This window comes from Bos grunniens, chromosome 3 (assembly GCF_055505025.1).
Source record: "Bos grunniens cultivar Pamir isolate PY7600 chromosome 3, Bosgru_T2T1.0, whole genome shotgun sequence".
Taxonomy (NCBI): Eukaryota; Metazoa; Chordata; class Mammalia; order Artiodactyla; family Bovidae; genus Bos; species Bos grunniens.
The window spans coordinates 95,856,118-95,874,877 of record NC_141167.1 but is presented as its reverse complement, the minus strand read 5'-3'; the positions used below and the strand labels follow the sequence as shown (position 1 = coordinate 95,874,877).

At 46.4% G+C, this 18,760-nt stretch overlaps 1 long non-coding RNA gene across 1 annotated transcript in view; it reads right to left on the bottom strand.

Annotated features, from left to right (window-relative positions):
* Positions 1–9,439, bottom strand: part of LOC147376169 (uncharacterized) — a 43,105-nt gene extending 33,666 nt beyond the window's left edge. The window contains exon 1 of the long non-coding RNA XR_015160804.1: positions 9,368–9,439. This is a non-coding gene — a long non-coding RNA (uncharacterized LOC147376169). The remainder of the gene's footprint in view (positions 1–9,367) is intronic.
* Positions 9,440–18,760: the final 9,321 nt, after the last annotated feature.

Genomic DNA, 18,760 nt, shown 5'->3' with positions numbered 1-18,760 from the left:
TTGGAGAAGACTCTAGAGAGTCCCTTGGACAGCAAGATCAAATCAGTCGATCTTAAAGGAAATCAACCCTAAATACTCTTTGGAAGGACTGATGCTGAAGCTGAAGCTCCAATACTTTGACCACCTGATGTGAAGAGCCGACTCATTGGAAAAGACCCTGATGCTGGGAAAGATTGAAGACAGAAGGAAAAGAGGGTGACAGAGGATGAGATGGTTAGATAGCATCACTGACTCAATGGACATGAATTTGAGCAAACTCCAGGAGATGGTGAGGGACAGGGAAGCCTGGTGTGCTGCAGTCCATGGGGTAAAAAACTTCAGGAGATGGTGAGGAACAGTGAAGCCTGGTGTGCTGCAGTCCATGGGGTTGCAAAGAGTCAGACACGACTTGGCAGCTGAAGGACTGTGTGATTTCAGTGCATTTTAGCGGAGGCTGCACCGATGCAAAGGACTCTGACCTCTCGAAAGAGGACAGGATGGTGACCAGGACAGGATTCCAGCCCTCAGGTGTTGGAGAACTGTCTCCTGCAGCTCTGGGAATGCTGGCGGCAGCATGAAGACCTGCACCAATGCTTGAATGAGACAGAGATGGGGCTCATGGGGCAGATGGCCCCTCTTCAGCATCCCTGAGGGGTAGGAAGTGCAGGCAGGTGGGGTCGGAAGGAGATCAGAGGAAACCAGGAGGCCACCCATCCCCTGTTACACTGGCACTGCTTGTCGCTTCTGCCTGTGGAGTCCTTTCAGGCTCATCACCACTCCAGGAGGTACCCCATCCCTGCCCAGGATCTAAGACCATTCCTCAAGGATAGACACTGTGCCAGTTTTCAACAGTAAACGTGCTACCCTCAAGAATGACTGTGGGAAGCAAGGGAGCAGGGATTGGCAGAGAGAGAGAGCTCAGACTTAACCATGACCTAGGTTATCCCAGCCCCCAAGCCTGTGACACTCAGCGCAACCAACATCTGCTGTTGTCATCCTCTCTCCTCTTATCCCCTTGGGCAGAGACTCACCTCTAGAAAGGTGCTGGAAAGGCTAGGACTCTAGGCAAGGTGTGGAGAAGGAGCCCACCACCAGGGGGCTGTGTGGAGCATAGTCCCCATCTGCCATCCCACCAAGGCGTTTTTCCTTTCTCAAAACCCCACGACCGAACGGCCATCGTGGAGGTAGTCCCCAGGATCCACAAGCTTCACATGGAGAACCTTAATATGTGTTTTTTTCATTTAAAGTGTAAGCGTATTCTGAATCCTCCAAAGACACTTAGAACTGAGGACCTCACTTAGAGGCTGTCCTTGACGTTTAGCAATGTGCAGCAGCACTTTAACTGGCATAAACAAACAGATAAAGAATGGAGGCAGACACAGTATGGAAATAGTGTGTTTGTTCTGGTGAAGGCCCTGGGATACCACTACACCGAGGTGAGTGGCTGGCATGCAGTTTAGGGCAAGCCAGGTGCCAAAGAACCTGAACCATGGCCATCAACCGTCCCACCAGAGCAATCGAGTTTTGGCAAAACCACATCCTCCATTCCATTCCATTCGACATGTTATTGGTTGTGTTCTTTTGATGCTATTCAACCTGTACACTTACTTTAGTTTTAGGGTTGTATAATTTAGTGGTTAATATATAGTTTTCATACATGTGCATATTTAAGTAACATGATGAAGATTAAATGAACACAGGTAGACAGTGAACCTTTTTTCTTAGGATGAGATGGGAAGGCTGCAGTGTGCAGCCAGGATGAGTCTGGAGGAGATACAGGGCACTGATGCCAGGTGAGGATTTGGGGACTTGGGATGAGAAGGACTGGGTTCCAGTCTGCAGCTGCCACTTACTTCTCAGGGCTGTGATTTCCTTGACATGTGGGCTTCTTCTAAATTCAGGCTGCTGGGTGAGCTTCCCTGCTCCCCGCAGCTGGAAAGTCGGGCGAAGGGGAGATGCTGCTGGGGGATAAGAGGGTGTCCCAGTGGGAAACAGCCTTGGATAGCACAGAACCTGCCTGACAGACAGACCTGACCTGTCTGGCTCTTGCCGGTTCCCAGCACCCTCCTCCAGTTAAGCCATCCGTCACTCTCCAGCAAGTCCATTAGTAGGGGTAAAGGGCAATTAAGCACCAGAGCATGGCAAGCCCTTCCTGGAAAGAAGCCAAATTGGCCCACACTTGCCTGGACTGTCCTTTCCCATCAGTACACCCAGAGTACGCAAATCCCTCAGACCAGTGATTCTCAACCTGAGGTTAGAAATAGGAGACCCTCCTTCTTCTCAAGGGAGAGAACAGGGCTAGCACCACCTAAAGGAAATTTCTGAAGTCCCTGGAACTTCATCTTTCCAGGATAAGGTTCCTTCTGCCACTGGGAAGATCAATAAGTCAGCCTTTTAAGGGTTTCCCTGGTTGTCCAGTGGTTAAGAACCTTGCAGTGCAAGGAACACCAGTTCAATCCCTGGTCTGGGAAGATCCCACATGCCAAGAGGCAGCTAAGCCTATGTGCCTCAAATACTGAGCCCATGAACAACAACTTCTGAAGCCAATGCACTCTAGAACCCATGCTCTGCAACAGGAGAAGCCACTTCACTGAGAAGCCCATACACTGCAACTAAAGAGTAGCCCCTCCTCTCCCTCATGCAGCAACAAAGACTCAGCACAGCCAAAAATAAAAAATAAATATTAAAAAACAACAGCATTTTAAAGTAAGTCTTTATAAAAGATATTCACATATGTTATTTTATAATCAGAATAAAGAACTTTCAATTTCTCCATCTCATTTAATTTTTTTAATGTTCTTTCTCAAGGCTTTATCAAGTATAGTAGAAAAGCTTTTGCAAAAATTCTGAAAGAGATGGGAATACCAGACCACCTGATCTGCCTCTTGAGAAATGTGTATGCAGGTCAGGAAGCAACAGTTAGAACTGGACATGGAACAACAGACTGGTTCCAAATAGAAAAAGGAGTTCGTCAAGGCTGTATATGTCACCCTGTTTATTTAACTTATATGCAGAGTACATCATGAGAAACGCTGGGCTGGAAGAAACACAGCTGGAATCAAGATTGCCGGGAGAAATATCAATAACCTCAGATATGCAGATGACACCACCCTTATGGCAGAAAGTGAAGAGGAACTCAAAAGCCTCTTGATGAAAGTGAAAGTGGAGAGTGAAAAAGTTGGCTTAAAGCTCAACATTCAGAAAACGAAGATCATGGCATCCGGTCCCATCACTTCATGGGAAATAGATGGGGAAACAGTGGAAACAGTGTCAGACTTTATTTTTCTGGGCTCCAAAATCACTGCAGATGGTGACTGCAGCCATGAAATTAAAAGACGCTTACTCCTTGGAAGGAAAGTTATGACCAACCTAGATAGCATATTCAAAAGCAGAGACATTACTTTGCCAACAAATGTTCGTCTAGTCAAGGCTATGGTTTTTCCTGTGGTCATGTATGGATGTGAGAGTTGGACTGTGAAGAAGGCTGAGCTCTGAATAATTGATGGTTTTGAACTGTGGTGTTGGAGAAGACTCTTGAGAGTCCCTTGGACTGCAAGGAGATCCAACCAGTCCATTCTGAAGGAGATCAGCCCTGGGATTTCTTTGGAAGGAATGATGCTAAAGCTGAAACTCCAGTACTTTGGCCACCTCATGCGAAGAGTTGACTCATTGGAAAAGATTCTGATGCTGGGAGGGATTGGGGGCAAGAGGAGAAAGGGATGACAGAGGATGAGATGACTGGATGGCATCACTGACTTGGTGGACATGCATTTGAGTGAACTCCGGGAGTTGGTGATGGACAGGGAAGCCTGGCGTGCTGCGATTCATGGGGTTGCAAAGAGTCGGACACGACTGAGCGACTGATCTGATTTGATATATATATAAATGCTAATGCTAAGTCACTTCAGTCGTGTCCAACTCTGTGCGACCCCATAGACGGCAGCCCACCAGGCTCTCCCGTCCCTGGGATTCTCCAGGCAAGAACACTGGAGTGGGCTGCCATTTCCTTCTCCAAAGCATGAAAATGAAAAGTGAAAGTGAAGTCGCTCAGTTGTGTCCAACTCTTAGCGACCCCATGGATTGCAGCCTAACAGGCTCCTTCATCCATGGGATTTTCCAAGCAAGAGTACTGGAGTGTGGTGCCATTGCCTTCATATATATATATATATATATATATATAGTATGTATAATATATATGTTTTAGAAAATTTATGAATTTTTGCCTAACTAAAAAATTTATGACATTTGATTCCACTTGCTTGACTTAGTATGAACAGAATGCTAGATTTCTCATTTTTAAAATATAGATATACAACAAGCAGCAAAGGTTTACTGTGTAGTACAGGGAACTATAATTGATGCCTTGTAATAACCTATAATGGAAAATAATCTGAAAGATAATATATTTGTATATGTATGACTAAGTCACCTTGCTGGGCACCCGAAACATAAGTCAACTATACTTCAATAAAATACATATATTAACAAAAATTTAAAAAAAAAGAACTCCTAGAGAAAGAACCCAAGCCACAGAGGTTAATAATGTCCCTGAAAACACAGTTATAAAGTAGACATGCATGAATGTGTGCTAAGTTGCTTCAGTGGTGTCCAACTCTTTGAGACCCCCATGGACGATAGCCCGCCAGGCTCCTCTGTCCGTGGGATTCTCTGGGCAAGAATACTGGAGTGGATTGTCATTTCCTGCTCCGGGGGATCTTCCTGATCCAGGGATCAAACCAAGTCTACTTGCATCTCCTGCATTGGCAGGAAGGTTCTTTACAACTAGTGCCACCTGGGAAGCCCAGAGCCCAGCTTATTCTGCCACAATTCAGCAAGCAGAGCAAGCCCCTCTTCCTTCCTGAGGCAAGCTCAGGTGATGCAAGGGAGAGACCAGGGCTGCTGCACTCATCTATCTCCCTCCTCAGGAAAAACACCAAGCAGCTACTAACCTTCCTTGGATAACCTGTGCTATCCTCAACTGACATGCAGACTGCAGCAGAGGCCTGGCACCTAGCCCAGCAAGCTCGGTCCATCTGGAGCCTCAGAGTCTTTACCTGTGAGCTCCCTTCCACCTTCAGTGGCATCTGGCTTTGGAGGGCCAATGCAAGCTTCCTATCTCACATCCATGCATCTTAAGGGATCCACTGACGGGCTCAGGAGGGGGAGCCGTGTATGTAGATCTGTGTGTGCACGGTTTTCTAGGAGGATGGTCCACAGTTTTCCTGACATTCTGGAGCAGGGCCCAGAATTTCCAAATGATTAAGAGCCACTGTGTTCCCAAAGTCAAAGGAATTGGGATGTTTTGTCTGGAGATTTGTTCTCATAAATTTGAAAGGCAATCATGTGAAAAGAACTAAAGAGCCTCTTGATAAAGGTGAAAGAGGAGAGTGAAAAAGCTGGCTTAAAGCTCAACATTCAAAAAACTAAGATCACAGCATCTGGTCCCGTCACTTCATGGCAAATAGATGGGGAACAATGGAAACAGTGACAGACTTTATTTTCTTAGGCTCCAAAATCACTGCAGATGGTGACTGTAGCCATGAAATGAAAAGATGCTTTTTCCTTGGAAGAAAAACTATGACAAACCTAGACAGCATGTTAAAATACAGAGACATTACTTTGCCGACAAAGGTCAGTCTAGTCAAAGCTATGTCATGTATGGATGTGAGAGATGAACCATAAAGAAGACTAAGTGCCAAAGAATTGATGCTTTTGAACTGTGGTGTTGGAGAAGACTCTTGAGACTCCCTTGGACTGCAAGGAGATCAAACCAGCCAATCCTAAAGGAAATCAACCCAGTCAATCCTAAAGCAAATCAATCCTGAATATTCATTGGAAGGACTGATGTTGATGCTGAAGTTCCAATAATTTGGCCACCTGATGCAAAGAGCCAACTCACTGGAAAAGAGCCTGATGCTGGGAAAGATTGAAGGCAGGAGGAGAAGGGGATGACAGAGGATGAGATGGTTGAATGGCATCACTAACTCAATGGACATGAGTTTGAGCAAGCTCTGGGAGATGGTGAAGGACAGGGAAGCCTGGCATGTTGCAGCCCATGGGGTCACAAAGAGTCAGACACGACTGAGCAACTGAACGGCAACGTGTGAAAGAAGGCGAGTACTGTGTGACTTACCAGGAAGGAACGGAAACCAATGGTACAACCTCTGGGAGGCCATTTCAGCTCACTATAAAGACTAATTAGCTGAGTGATGGAAAATAAAACAATTGACCAAAACGGTGGGTTCCCTATCATTGAGGTGTTCAATCAGTGGTTGGCCATGGTGTTGGAGTACAAGATAGACTGATGGCCTTGAGGGTCTGGTCCAGCTCTCGACTGGACTGAAGGAAGGTGTGGCTTCTGATGCTGCTCAGGTGAAAAGGTGAGGAAAGAGAAAAAGTTGAGTTGCATCTTTGAATTGTAGAAAGAGACTTGAGGTATGAGAAGCTGTTTGAATGTATTGCTTCTTGGCCTTTTTAATGCCCCTAAGTGGAAGAGGACATCCTCAACAGGATTGTAGAACCTTAGAGCTCAAGTCTGCTAGGGCTGGGCAGAGGCTGGACATTTCCGACTTTATCCTGCTGACATGCACTGGATTGGATCTATGCCCTGGTACCTGGGAACCACAGAATCTGTCTTTGTTTGTGCTCTCATTTATTTATTTTTAAATATTTATTTATTTGGCTGTGCTGGGTTTAATTAAGGTCCCTGCACCACGTGGGCTCTTCTACCTTCCTTTCGGCATGTGGAATCTTTTTAGTTATGGCATTTGAGCACTTAGTTGCAGCATGTAGGATCTAGTTCCCTGAACAGGATCGAACCCAGGCCCTCTGCATTGGGAATGGAGAGTCTTAGCCAGTGGACCACCCAGGAATTCCCTGTTTGAACTCATTTAGGCAGCTTTTCTCAACTATATTCTCTGTGATAGGTGAAATGCTTACAGATCTCCAAAAATTATTTTTGAAATACAGGCAAGAAAAACACTAATTATGTTCATGCAATTTTTATAGGTTAACTAATTAAAAAAATTTTTTACTATGAAAGTTCATTTTTTTCCTTTTTTTAAAATTTAACTTTCTATGTTGTATTGGGCTTCCTGAGTAGCTCAGATGGTAGAGTCTACCAGCAATGCAGGAGACCCAGGTTCAATCACTGGAATAGCCGATTAACAAACAATGTTGTGGTAATTTCAGGTGAACAGGGAAGGGCCTCAGCCATACATACACATGTATCCATTCTCCCCCAAACACCCCTCCCATTCAGGCTATAGGTTAACTATTTTTAAGAAAAGCACACCATATGGAAAATGCCCTTCTCCTAAAAGACTTGATATTGGAGTTTCCAGAAACAGTACTGATCCAGCGTTTACCACTTTAGGTCATGTTAACAGGTGGCTTATAGTCGATAATTACTGACACAGCTTATGTATCTTGCCTTCTAATCTGAACACATATTTTCCATTTAGTCAATACTCAATGCATATATGCTTTTTTATTCCATAGACCTTTGTTTCCTATGGAACTGTAGTTTAAAGGAAGATTTTACATGAAATCTTTTACAGAGTTATATGGTTCTCAATCTGCCTGAATCAAATAAGCAAACAGACGTAACACTTCAAAGCGAAGGCAAACAGTCACCGTCTTTGATTTCTAGAAAAAATGGAGGCGAGCTGCTGTGAATGAAACAATGGTTTGGGAGCAGCCTAATCAGGATTATCGCATAACTATCACAAACTTGTTTCCCAGGGGCAAACACTGCCTCTTATCCTGGTTTTCCTTATTTGTGGAGCAGCCACACCCTCGCTGGCCACCTGGAGATAGCCGGCTGATTTCCAACAGTCGAATGTGTCCTCGTGGGCTGGGGAGCCCTGCAGGCAAAACAGAGTTCGCCTCCAGCTGAGCACTTCACCTCAAAGAGCAGCCTGGCCGGCCTTCCCACAGGGAACCTCCGAGTGGGTCAGGAACCAGACTATTTTCCTGATTATTCCCATTGGGCTGAGCCCGCTTGGTGGAGGAGACCCCAAACAAGAGAACCAGACCTGGTTGGAGGAGCTGTGTGATGTAAGAAAAGAGGGGCCCAGTGTGTGAGCCAATGCCAGCCAATAGCCCCTGCATTTCCTAGAGAAGGTGAAGTTGGAAGGCTGCCCCCCCACCACCCCACCACCCCAGACTAGATGGAATAGTGGGTGTCAGTCCAGCAGGAAGGGCTCAGGCCCTTGTAGGAGGCATTTGAAAGCACAGACACCTGGCCAGGGGACCAAAGTCTATGAACAGAGCTCATGAGGATGCCAAGGCAGGGAGGGATTGCCAGCTTCCCTGCCTTGTCTGGGCAGGATCTTATGGCCTGAAGCTCACAAGCCCTCTATCCTCTTGAAGAACTGCAGCTCTTGAAGGGGAAACCAATTCTGGTTGTGACACTGGCCAATGTCCATCGGTCCCAGACCGCCTGGTTGGGCAATGCCTCAGCCTCTTTGCCTCTCCTAACAACCCTACAGTGAAATGAGCTAACCTGGCCTTGCTATTGGAGAATGGCTCAAGGTCACTGAGCTCTGAAGAGGCCCTCTGAGGGTTTGAAATTGGATCTTTTAACTCCAAAGTCCAATCTCTTTCAATATTCCCGCCACCTTACACACATACCCCAGAAAGGCCTGAATGTACCCTCCCTTCATAAAGGAGATCATGGTTTACAAACTACTTTGTAAATCCTGGCATCCTTTTGTGAGATGTACCATTGATTTATATGTAAGACAAACTTGTGGTGCTCAGAGAGGTTAAATGGCTGGGCCAGAGTCACACAGCAAAGCTAGGGTTCAGTTTGAGGGTGTTCACCTGCTCTCAAGAATCCTGAAGCCTGAAGAGGGTAAAGGGTCTAACCAGCCCCCGTCCCTGCCTTGCTTTATGTGACCCAGCTTTCTATTTTGAGGGGAAGCACCTTATTTCCAAAAGGCAAAAAGGGAAGCAAAGTCAATATGACATCTGGGAGTCTGAGGAAGGACTCATATGGGTCAGGCTCATCCTGACAGCTCACAAACACTGGCAGACATCTATGGTCTAAATAAAGCCCATGGCTCTTTCCAAAGTCTAAAGTCCATGGAAATGATTGTCCATCCCAATGCAGCACCAAGGGTGAAAATCTTCAAATATCTCATTTTCTTAAAGGATAATACAAGCCCATGAGACCACTTAGCTTTATACAGAAAGTAAGCAAGAAACTACTTTTATTATTATTAAGTGGAAACAAAAGAGGCTTAGCAAAGCAAAAGTGATTCACTAAAGCAACCCTACAGGGAAGTGACTCATGACTTCATATTTACAATTGTTGGGTAACAGAGGCAGCCCTGGATTTGGGATCAGAAGATGTGGGTTGGGTGATCTTGGGCAAGTCACTTACCCTCACTGGGCCTCAGTGTCCTCCACAGACCTTCAGGGCGATGGCGATGAGCACAGGACCAGCATGTGTCCTAGAGGGATGGGGGAGGCATTTCATTGTTTGCGCCACTCTGTTCATGACATCACCATGCCCTTTTTACCTTGCGGTATGATTTTCCGCCTACTTCACCACATGTCTTCTCATCAACTCCACCACCTGCCGCACTGTGGTGTTTAATGAATTTTTTTTTCAAATTTGTTATTTATTAATTTTTGGCTATGCTGGGTCTTCACTGCTGTGTGGGCTTTTCTCTAGTTGCAGAGAGCAGGGGCTACTCTCCAGCTGCGGTGCTCAGGCTTCTCATTGCAGAAGCTTCTCTTGCTGCGAAGCACAGGCTCTAGGGCGCACAAACTCAGTAGCTCAGTGCCCAGGCTCTAGAGCACAGGTTCAATAGTCGTGGCGCAAGAGTTTAGCTGCTTTGCAGCATGTGGAACCTTTCCAGACTAGGGATCAAACCTGTGTCCCCTGCTTTGGCAGGTGGGTTCTTCATCACTGAGCCACCAGGGAAGCCCTAATGAATGTTTTTTGAATGAATTAACACGTCTGAGAAGCACAATGCAGACTCTGGCGTGTTTTTGTGTTTTTTTTTTAACACAGATAACAAATGAATCGAAATGCAAAGAAACTCATTTTCTAAGCCTCCCGATGACCCCAAACCTATGGGATGCAGCAAAAGCAGTTCTAAGAGGAAAGCTTATAGCAATACAATCCTATCTCAAGAAACCAGACCTCCCAAGACCCACTCTTCCCTTTCCTGGCATCCACCCTGTGGTCCCATCGTCCTGTCTGCTCCATGGCAGCTGTGCCCAGTGCTTTTTCCTCCCTCAGGGATGATAGAGGAGGACAGTTATGAAGGAAAGGGTCATGACACTGTGAGTTGGGGGACAGGGCCAGCCCCTGCACGTTCCTTGTGCCCGGCAGCCACCCAGGACTTTCCCCTTCCACTGGCTGTTCTGTGGCCTCAGGAGACTGTGGCCTAGAGCTGAGAGACAGCCAGGCGCCCTGCGCATCACTGTGCTTCAGGCAAAGATGGTTTCTCTGGGGAAATAGAGAGAAACAAACCCTGTGTCGAGACAGAGAAGAAAACAGCAAATGCCAGGAGAGGAAGCAGAGGCAGGGGCAGGGTGGAGCAAGAGGAAGTGTCTGCAGAGCACTCTTCTCTGGATGGTTGCTCTGAGTCTCGATATGGCTCAAGGTTACAAGTCTGGCAGGGCTGGAAGAGGCCTTGGCGACCATACAGTCCATACTCTTGCGTCACAGATGGGGAACCCAAGGCCCAGAGAGGGGAGGGAGCCGCCCAAAGCTGCACAGCTGCATAGAGACAGGGCAGGGCTGGGGTCACTGAGTTCATGGTCTGGAGTGTGTCTGGGGGCCTCCGTCTTCACCTCCTCATATCGCCCCACCCAATCCCACCCACTCTGTTCTCGGTCACCAATAGAAAGGCAGTTTTTCTGATGGCACTCTAGACGTTTAAACCCAGTTGGAGCTTCCCAGGTGGCACTTATGGTAAAGAACTCGCCTGCCAACGCAAGAGACATAAGAGACACAGGTTCAATCCCTAGGTCGGGAAGATGTCCTGGAAAAAGGCTTGGCAACCCACTCCAGTATTCTTGCCTGGAGAATCCCATGGACAGAGGAGCCTGGCAGGCTACAGCCCATGGGGTCACAGAGTCAGACATGACTGAAGTGACTGAGCATGCATGCAGACAAAGTTTATCCTGATACGAAAGATGTGTCCAAAACTGTGTGCACCGACATTAGGGGATTGTGACATGCAACTGCGCACCAGCTGAATCCTAACCACGTTTTGGGGAAGACACAGGGAGGTGTGACCAGCCTCTGACTGCCCCCCAGAGCACCTGAGGTCTTCCAGGAAGAGGCTGCTGGAGCAGGGCAGCTGCGCCCTGCACTGACCAGGCTGTGGGAGACCACTCCTACGAGCAGTTTTCCGAAGGAGGAATTTGCTCAGGACACTAATTTAAAGCCCCTCCTCTGGCCCATCCCTCCTGCTCCTGAGTTTGATGGGAAAGGAAAGGACAAATGGAGACAAGCAAAAATCCATGGGTTTCATTCCAGCTGTGCTGTGCAACAGCTGTGTGACCTTAGGCAGACCCCTTCACCTCTCTGGGCCTCCTTCTCCTCACTTGTGGTGTGAAAAGGTGGCCTGCCTGGGCCCTGAGATCCTTCCAGCCCCTAGATTCTCTGACTCACACCAACTCAAGGAAGGCTTACCCATGCCCGCCCACCAGGGACTGTCTTCTTAAGTGGATTACTCTGTGGCTCTGACCTCAGAGTTTTGATCACGGGAATCCTCACCCCTGGAGTGTGGAGATGAAGAATGACTCCATCATTCAGAAAGAAAAATCCTTCTGTAAGGAGAAGCTCCTGCCTTTCACTTTCTCCCATCCGGTTACCTAAGGAACACACAGCTTGTCGTGGCTCCCAGCCAACCAGAACTACACCAACTTCCTCTGTGGGTGAAATATCAGTTTGTGTGTTTGTTTCAAATTTATTGAAGGATTATTTATACACTACCATGTGTAACATGGATTGTTGGTGGGTGAGAAGTTGCTGTTTAACACAGGGAGCCCAGTCTGGAAAAATTAGCTTTTATTTCATCCCAAGGGCCTCAGTAAAGAAACCACCTGGTGTTTTGATGCTGAGGACATTCTGTATCTGGTTCTGTGTGCTCTTTCCCCCCATCACTGAAACTCTTCTTGGTACCCAAGATCTAGCAGTACTTTAACCTTGCGTATTTGTCCTTGAGTTTGAAAGAAGGGGTGGGGGGCCCTCCTCTATTCATGTACAGGCTTCATTGCTCTCAGTGTCTCCTTACACTGACACAGTCAGTCCCCATGCAGTGTGCAACCTGGGTAACTGTCCATGGCAACCCTGGTGTTCACTGTCACTCCTCAAACAAAAGTCTAGCTTCTCTTTACTTGTGACTTTTCAACCCTGACAGCTGAAATGGGAACTTTTAAGAACTGGATTCCTCTGGTGGTCTAGTGACCAAGACTCCAGTGCTCCCAGAGCAGGGGGCCCGGGTTCCATCCCTGGTCAGGGGACTAGATCCCACAGGCCAGAGCTAAGAGTTCACATGCCACAGCTAAAGATCCCATGTGCTGCAACTAAGGCCTGGCACAGCCAAATACATAAATAAAATTTTTTTTAAAAAAGGACTGAATTCTTTGTACAAAGCCAAGTGGTTCATTTGGGATGGGTCATCAGCTTCTGCTTACCCAGCACCTGGAGCAGAAGAGAAATGGGTTTTGTGCAGCACAGTATCAAATTTGCACAGCTCTTTCTGGAATACCGGGACTTACCTGGACTTGAACACTCTTTCCCTTCTTTCCTTCTACCTCTATCATGGACGCTCCCCATCAGGGACCTCTTGTTACAAAACTGTGAAATACCAATCAACCAGAATGCCTCAATGACATACTCAAGGCTCCTGGGGGCTGGGCTCAGGGCTGGTGCCCTGTCACTGCTGCCTCAGTTTACAGACTGAAGTTCTGCCACGTGGAGCAGGAAATACTGTGCTTTAAGTGGAGGAACCCCAGAGTTGCATGGCAAATGGCCTGGACACAGGATGAGTAAAGAATTGGGGCCTTGATGAAATTAATCTATGACACACCCAACTCTGTGTGGTCATCAGATGCTCCGCTCCTGTGTCTGCAGCTGCTCCCTCTCTACTCGATCAGACCCCGACCCAAAATATATTTAAATCGTCCTTGTCGTAAGACAAGTGCTTGCTAGGGGGCTCAGTGGTAAAGAATCCACCTGCTAATGCAGGAGAAACGGATTTGATCCCTGAGCTGAGTAGACCACCTGGAGGAAGAGATGGCAAGCCACTCCAGTATTTTTATTTGGAAAATTCAATGGACAGAGGAGCCTGGTGGGCTGCAGTCCATGGGTCATGAAGAGTCAGACACGACTGAGCACTGAGCAGTGTCTTCAGACAAAAGTATTATGTAGCCCCCTAAGCATTTATCGATTCATGGAGTCTCAAAGAGTCAGACACGACCGAGCGACCGAACTGAACTGAAGCATTTATCCGGAGAAGGCAATGGCAACCCACTCTAGTGTTCTTGCCTGGAGAATCCCAAGGACAGCGGAGCCTGGTGGGCTGCCATCTATGGGGTCACACAGAGTCGGACACAACTGAAGCGACTTAGCAGCAGCAGCAGCAGCAAGCATTTATCGCCTTGTGTCTCCCTGCCTCCATTCTTTAGGAAATTCTTTCCAAGAAGGAAAGAAATAAGGACACATGTATATAGTATAAAAAGCATATAAAATATAGAACGGTGCTGGTCATAACAGTGAAACTGGAGGTAATGTAAACTTCAAAAGTGGAGGAAGAACTTGGCAAACTGCTACATGTGGTGGGTGGATGTTCATTTATACAGACAGTATAAATGATGGTTATAAAGATGATGCAAAAATATTTTTTTAAAAAACCCTGTGAAATCAAGTAAATTGAAAAAATAAAATTTAGGCCACACATACAAACCTATGTTAATAAAATAACCATAACATGTGAAACTGATGAAATTTGAATGAAGTCTGTGGATTTTACCAAAGCCAATTTCCTGGGTTTGATATTGTATTTATGTAGGACATTATTATTTGGGGAAATTGGTTGAAGTGTATTTGGGACCTCTCTGTTCTATTTTTCTCAAGTTCCCATGAATTTATAATTATTTCAGAACAAGAAGTATTTTTTTAAAAAGCCCCAACAGTTACACAGGAAAAAAATAAATAAATAAAAATCCTGGAAAAAAAAAGTTACATGTATTGTGTGGGTGGTTTTCTTTCTTTTTTCTGAATTTTTTTCATTTCCATGTCATAATGCAGGGGAAATACCCACTGTATTTTTACAGAAGAAATCCTAGATTTTCTCAGCTGGGCCTGTGCCCCTCCTGCCCCAGGCACGGTGGCTGGTGGCTGTCACGGCCCCACTGTTGCTCTTTCTCTTATTTATCTCTGCCATCTGCCTCCAGACAGCATACTCTCTGAGGCAGGGGCTGGATCTCATCACCTTTGTGCATCTCTCTCTCCATCTTGTGCCCAGACCAGGGCTTCATACAAATGTGCTCAGTATTCAGCAATACGAGCTGAACCAAAAAACTCCCCTGGATCCTGGGGATCCAGAACCAATGTCAAGGTGTGTGGAAGCACAATTACTTTCAAAGGGCTCACAGTCTCCACACAGGTATTTGTGCGTAACCCAACCCAGCAAATCTCTGTGCAGGGTGGAGAGAGGATGGTGGGCATAGAGAGGAAGAGCCAGCTGAGCCTTGGTTGCAGGGAGAGCTTCACAGAGGTGGTGACACTTGGCTCTGCCAAAGGGTGAAGAGTCAGCTGGCCGCTCAGAAGGGCATTTTCCAGACAAAAAGACACCTTGGACAAAAACTTGGGGAAGTAGAAGACTCTGGGAGGCAGTGCACAGACATTTGAATCCATCATTTTCATCCTGGGATATTTTAATTGGAACTATTTCTAATCAGAATTACATAAACACTAATGACTTTTTGTTAAGAAAGTATTTTCCAGCATAAACTATTGAGCCAAGTTATTTTCTTTGTCAGTTTTTCTATCATCACACACACATGTTCAGTTGTATCCAACTCTGTGACCCCATGGACTGTAGACCATCAGGCTCCTCTATCCATGGGATTATCCAGTCAAGAATACTGGAGTGGATTGCCATTTCTCACTCCAGAGGTGCTTCCTGACCTCTGGATCAAACCCGAGTCTCTTGCATCTCTTGCATTGGCAGGCAGCTTCTTTACCACTAGTGCCACCTACTCTGCAGTTAAATAGTTTCTGATTTTTCCTTATTTTTATTCTACCAGAATTATTTTTGCCATCTCCTCTATTTTTTCCCTCTGCATTTGAACAGAAAAATTTTCATTTATTCATTAGTCTACTTTGTTCATATCAAGTTGTACTGATTACTGACTAAAGCTTTTGCCATTATGAAGATATATATGCTTGTATTTCTTTAAGCTTTGACTTTGCTGGGTCAAAATATATATAAATAAATATGGCCTAGGATTGTTAAAATGTTATTAATTTTTTGACTAAAAACCGATTTTACCAAGTATTATACAATATTTGCCATGTTTGCTTTTATTTTGGTTAGGTTTTTTCCTGCCAGAAATATTTATTATAAATTGAGCATTTTTGAGTCTTAGATTCTCCACAACAAAACTGAATGAATTTGTGAGACACACAGAGAGACAGACGGAGAGAACAATCACACAGGGGAGAGACTGAGAGACGCGCAAGGCTACAGCTCTGCTGGTGGCCTGCCTGCCAAACACAAGCGCAGGGAGGAGAGCTCACTGCCTCCTTTTGTTTAGAGAATGAACCTCAGTTCCCTTTCAAGGAGGACAAGGAAATCCAGCTTCCCTGCAAATGATCATTCACAAAGTCGAGTGCATGATAGGAAATCACTGGACGTGTGAAGAGACAGAAAAATGCAACACTGTGAACAAAAGAAAAAGTGGTGAATGGTTCCCAGTGGACATTTTCAAATGGGGGGAAAGGGCATCATTGTATATTTCAGAAGGACCACTCAGGTAGCACTGAGAAAGGACTAGCCCAGTGCGTCCTGTGAGCAGAATGTCCTAATGGCTCTGAAGGATGATGATGAAGATACAGACGAGGCCCTGCCTATCTGTGAGTTTTGTGTTTGCATTACAATGACGAAATGTCAGAGCTGAAAACATCTTAGATGGCATTCTATCTACCCCTCACATTACATATAGGGGAAGCAGGACTCAGAGAGGTTAAGTGATTTCCCTAAGATCCCACAGCCTTTTCAAAGATGAACCTGGATTAGAACCCACACCCCATAATTTTCCCATATCACATGGCCTCCCTATGACTACCTTGTGCTAAAACAGGCTCTCCGAGATGAGTCATGTGTGTTCTCCAAGTGACAAGTCCCAGCCATAGACAGCACCAAAGTGTCATTTCTTCTTTCTTCTCCCACACAGAATAGGCAGGTTTCCCTTAAGCTATCACATAGGGACCTAAAGTCACCATAAACCTAATATGGTGACACTAATGCCAGTTACTACTTTCAGTACATAGTTGAGATCTGAGGCTTCCGATACTAGAATTTCTAGAAATGGATATGCTCAAAGTTCACATTAGAGGCAGGGACTGTGGCTTTGACTCACGATGGTGCCCAGTTCACGGAATCCAGGGGAAAGGAGCATACATTCCATGACCTCAGCTTGCGCTTGCAAATGACATTGTTGGAAACACGCAGCAGCAAGTGAAGGATGGCAGTGGATGGATCATGGCCCCTTCCTGATCCTGAGCACAGACACGAGGCATCCACAGTGGCACTACAGATCTTTGCCTTCCCAAGACAGCTGCCCGTCACCCAACTGCTCTAGTCCAATCTCTCAGGAAGTGCTTTCCAAGTGCTTAACAAGTCTGACAGTAAAATGGGCTCCCTCCTGCAGAAGTAAATGCCTTCCTTGTCCCTAGGGCTGGTCAAGCCTGGGCTACACAGTCCAACTGGGTCTTACCGTCCTTCCCTGAGGGTTTGGACTGGGAACTTGGTGCTGGGACTTGGTGCTGGTGTGCTAAGAGAACCAGAGCCGCTCTGTTGGGAGTTGGTCATGACCTCTAAGGCTCCTTCCTACTCTACAATGGACAGAATTCTCCTACTGGTTACAGAAGGAAAGAGGCTATCTTTTACCAAGGACCCTCTGGGTCGTGTAGGTGGCATTGGTTTTATGCACATCTAATTTAGTCCTAAGGGCTTCCCTGGTGGGTCAACTGTGAAGAATTCACCTACCAATGCAGGAGACGTGGGTTTGATCCCTAGGTCAGGAAGATCCCCTGGAGGAGGGCATGGCAACCCTCTCCAGCATTCTTGCCTGGAAAAAAATCCCATGGAGAGAGGAACCTGACAGGCTACAGTCCACAGGGCTGCAAGAGAGTTGGACACCACTTAGTGACTAAACAACAACAAATTTAATTCTAAACACAATGCACAAAGAAGACATCCTCATACCCACTGTTTTCATTAGTCAGGAAACCTAGGCTCCAGAGATCTAGTCTTTGCCCAAGCTCATGCAGCTCATCACCCACATCCTGAAGGCGGTGTCCTGTCTGCCCCGTCACACTGCCTCCAAAACTACAACTCCAGACACACACCTGGGGAAGCTTTCGGGTTCCTGTGAGTCTGTAATTGAGTGTTCTCGTGACATGCATTCAATGTAATGGGAGGAGGTCTGGAAAAACAAAAAATATGTTCATGAGATGTAGCGGCTGACACTTGGGTATTTCTGATCCACATGTTGTGGGGTATTCAAATCTTTACAAACCAACCTGAAAAAAAGTTGAGGGGGGTATGTGTGGTTGTGGTTGTGTGTGTGTCCACTCAGACATGGACCATCAGCACGTGTGTGAACAGTTTGGGAAGCATGTTTCCACAGGTGAACAGTTCATTTATTTCATTTCTCAAAGCACAGAAAATGAAACCAAACCAAAAAAGCACCTGCTTTTGTTTACAAGATGGTCTTCAAAGATCTATGTGATTTGCAATTTTAACTTTTTTTCCCTTTGGGGTTTTGAATCATTTATTAAATCGTTAAAAGTTACACGAAGTGGCATATTCTCAGTTCTTAGAAACCAGTCTCAAGAAAACACACATCACGACTTAGCCAAGGGAGTAGTAATTAAACTCTTGCTGGTCAGGTTCTCTGAAAATTCTTATCTAGGGTTTGCATGCATGTGTTGAGGCCAGGAAAATCAGACCAGCCCAGCAGGCTTAGTGAGGGCCTGGTAGAAGGGAGGGGAGGAGAGACAGGCTGGTAGATTTCAAGCCAGAAGACCTGCATTCTTTATCTGCTTTCTTCTGGAACTGCAAGAACCCAGCAGGACCCAGGGGCAAGCAGCTTATTTTTAGAAAGTGCTTCAAGTCCTCCGCCAGCATATGCAGGCATGAAGAGAAGAGCTTTCTGGCCCAATCAAGAGGCTGCCAGCATCCCCAGAGGGAATAGAGTGGGAAGGGGCCACCTGGTCAGGACTGGCAGCCTGGGACCTCTGGCTGAGGATGCTCTCCTGCTACTGCTCGGCCAATGGTAAGCAGGCTTTGAACCTGGAGCAGAATTCCAACTCCCCCAGCAGGGAGGTGTCCTGGTAGAGAGGGCGCCTTAGTTCTGACCTCCCCCACCCATTCCAGGGCACACAGAACATCCTCAGCCTGCAGCATACTGCTCAGCCCATGGTGGACACCCAATAGGCAATCATTCCTTTTGACCTGCAGAGCCATCTGAGGAAGCGTGGATATCCTAGCCACTTAAGAGGAGAGAAGTTCTAAGTGGA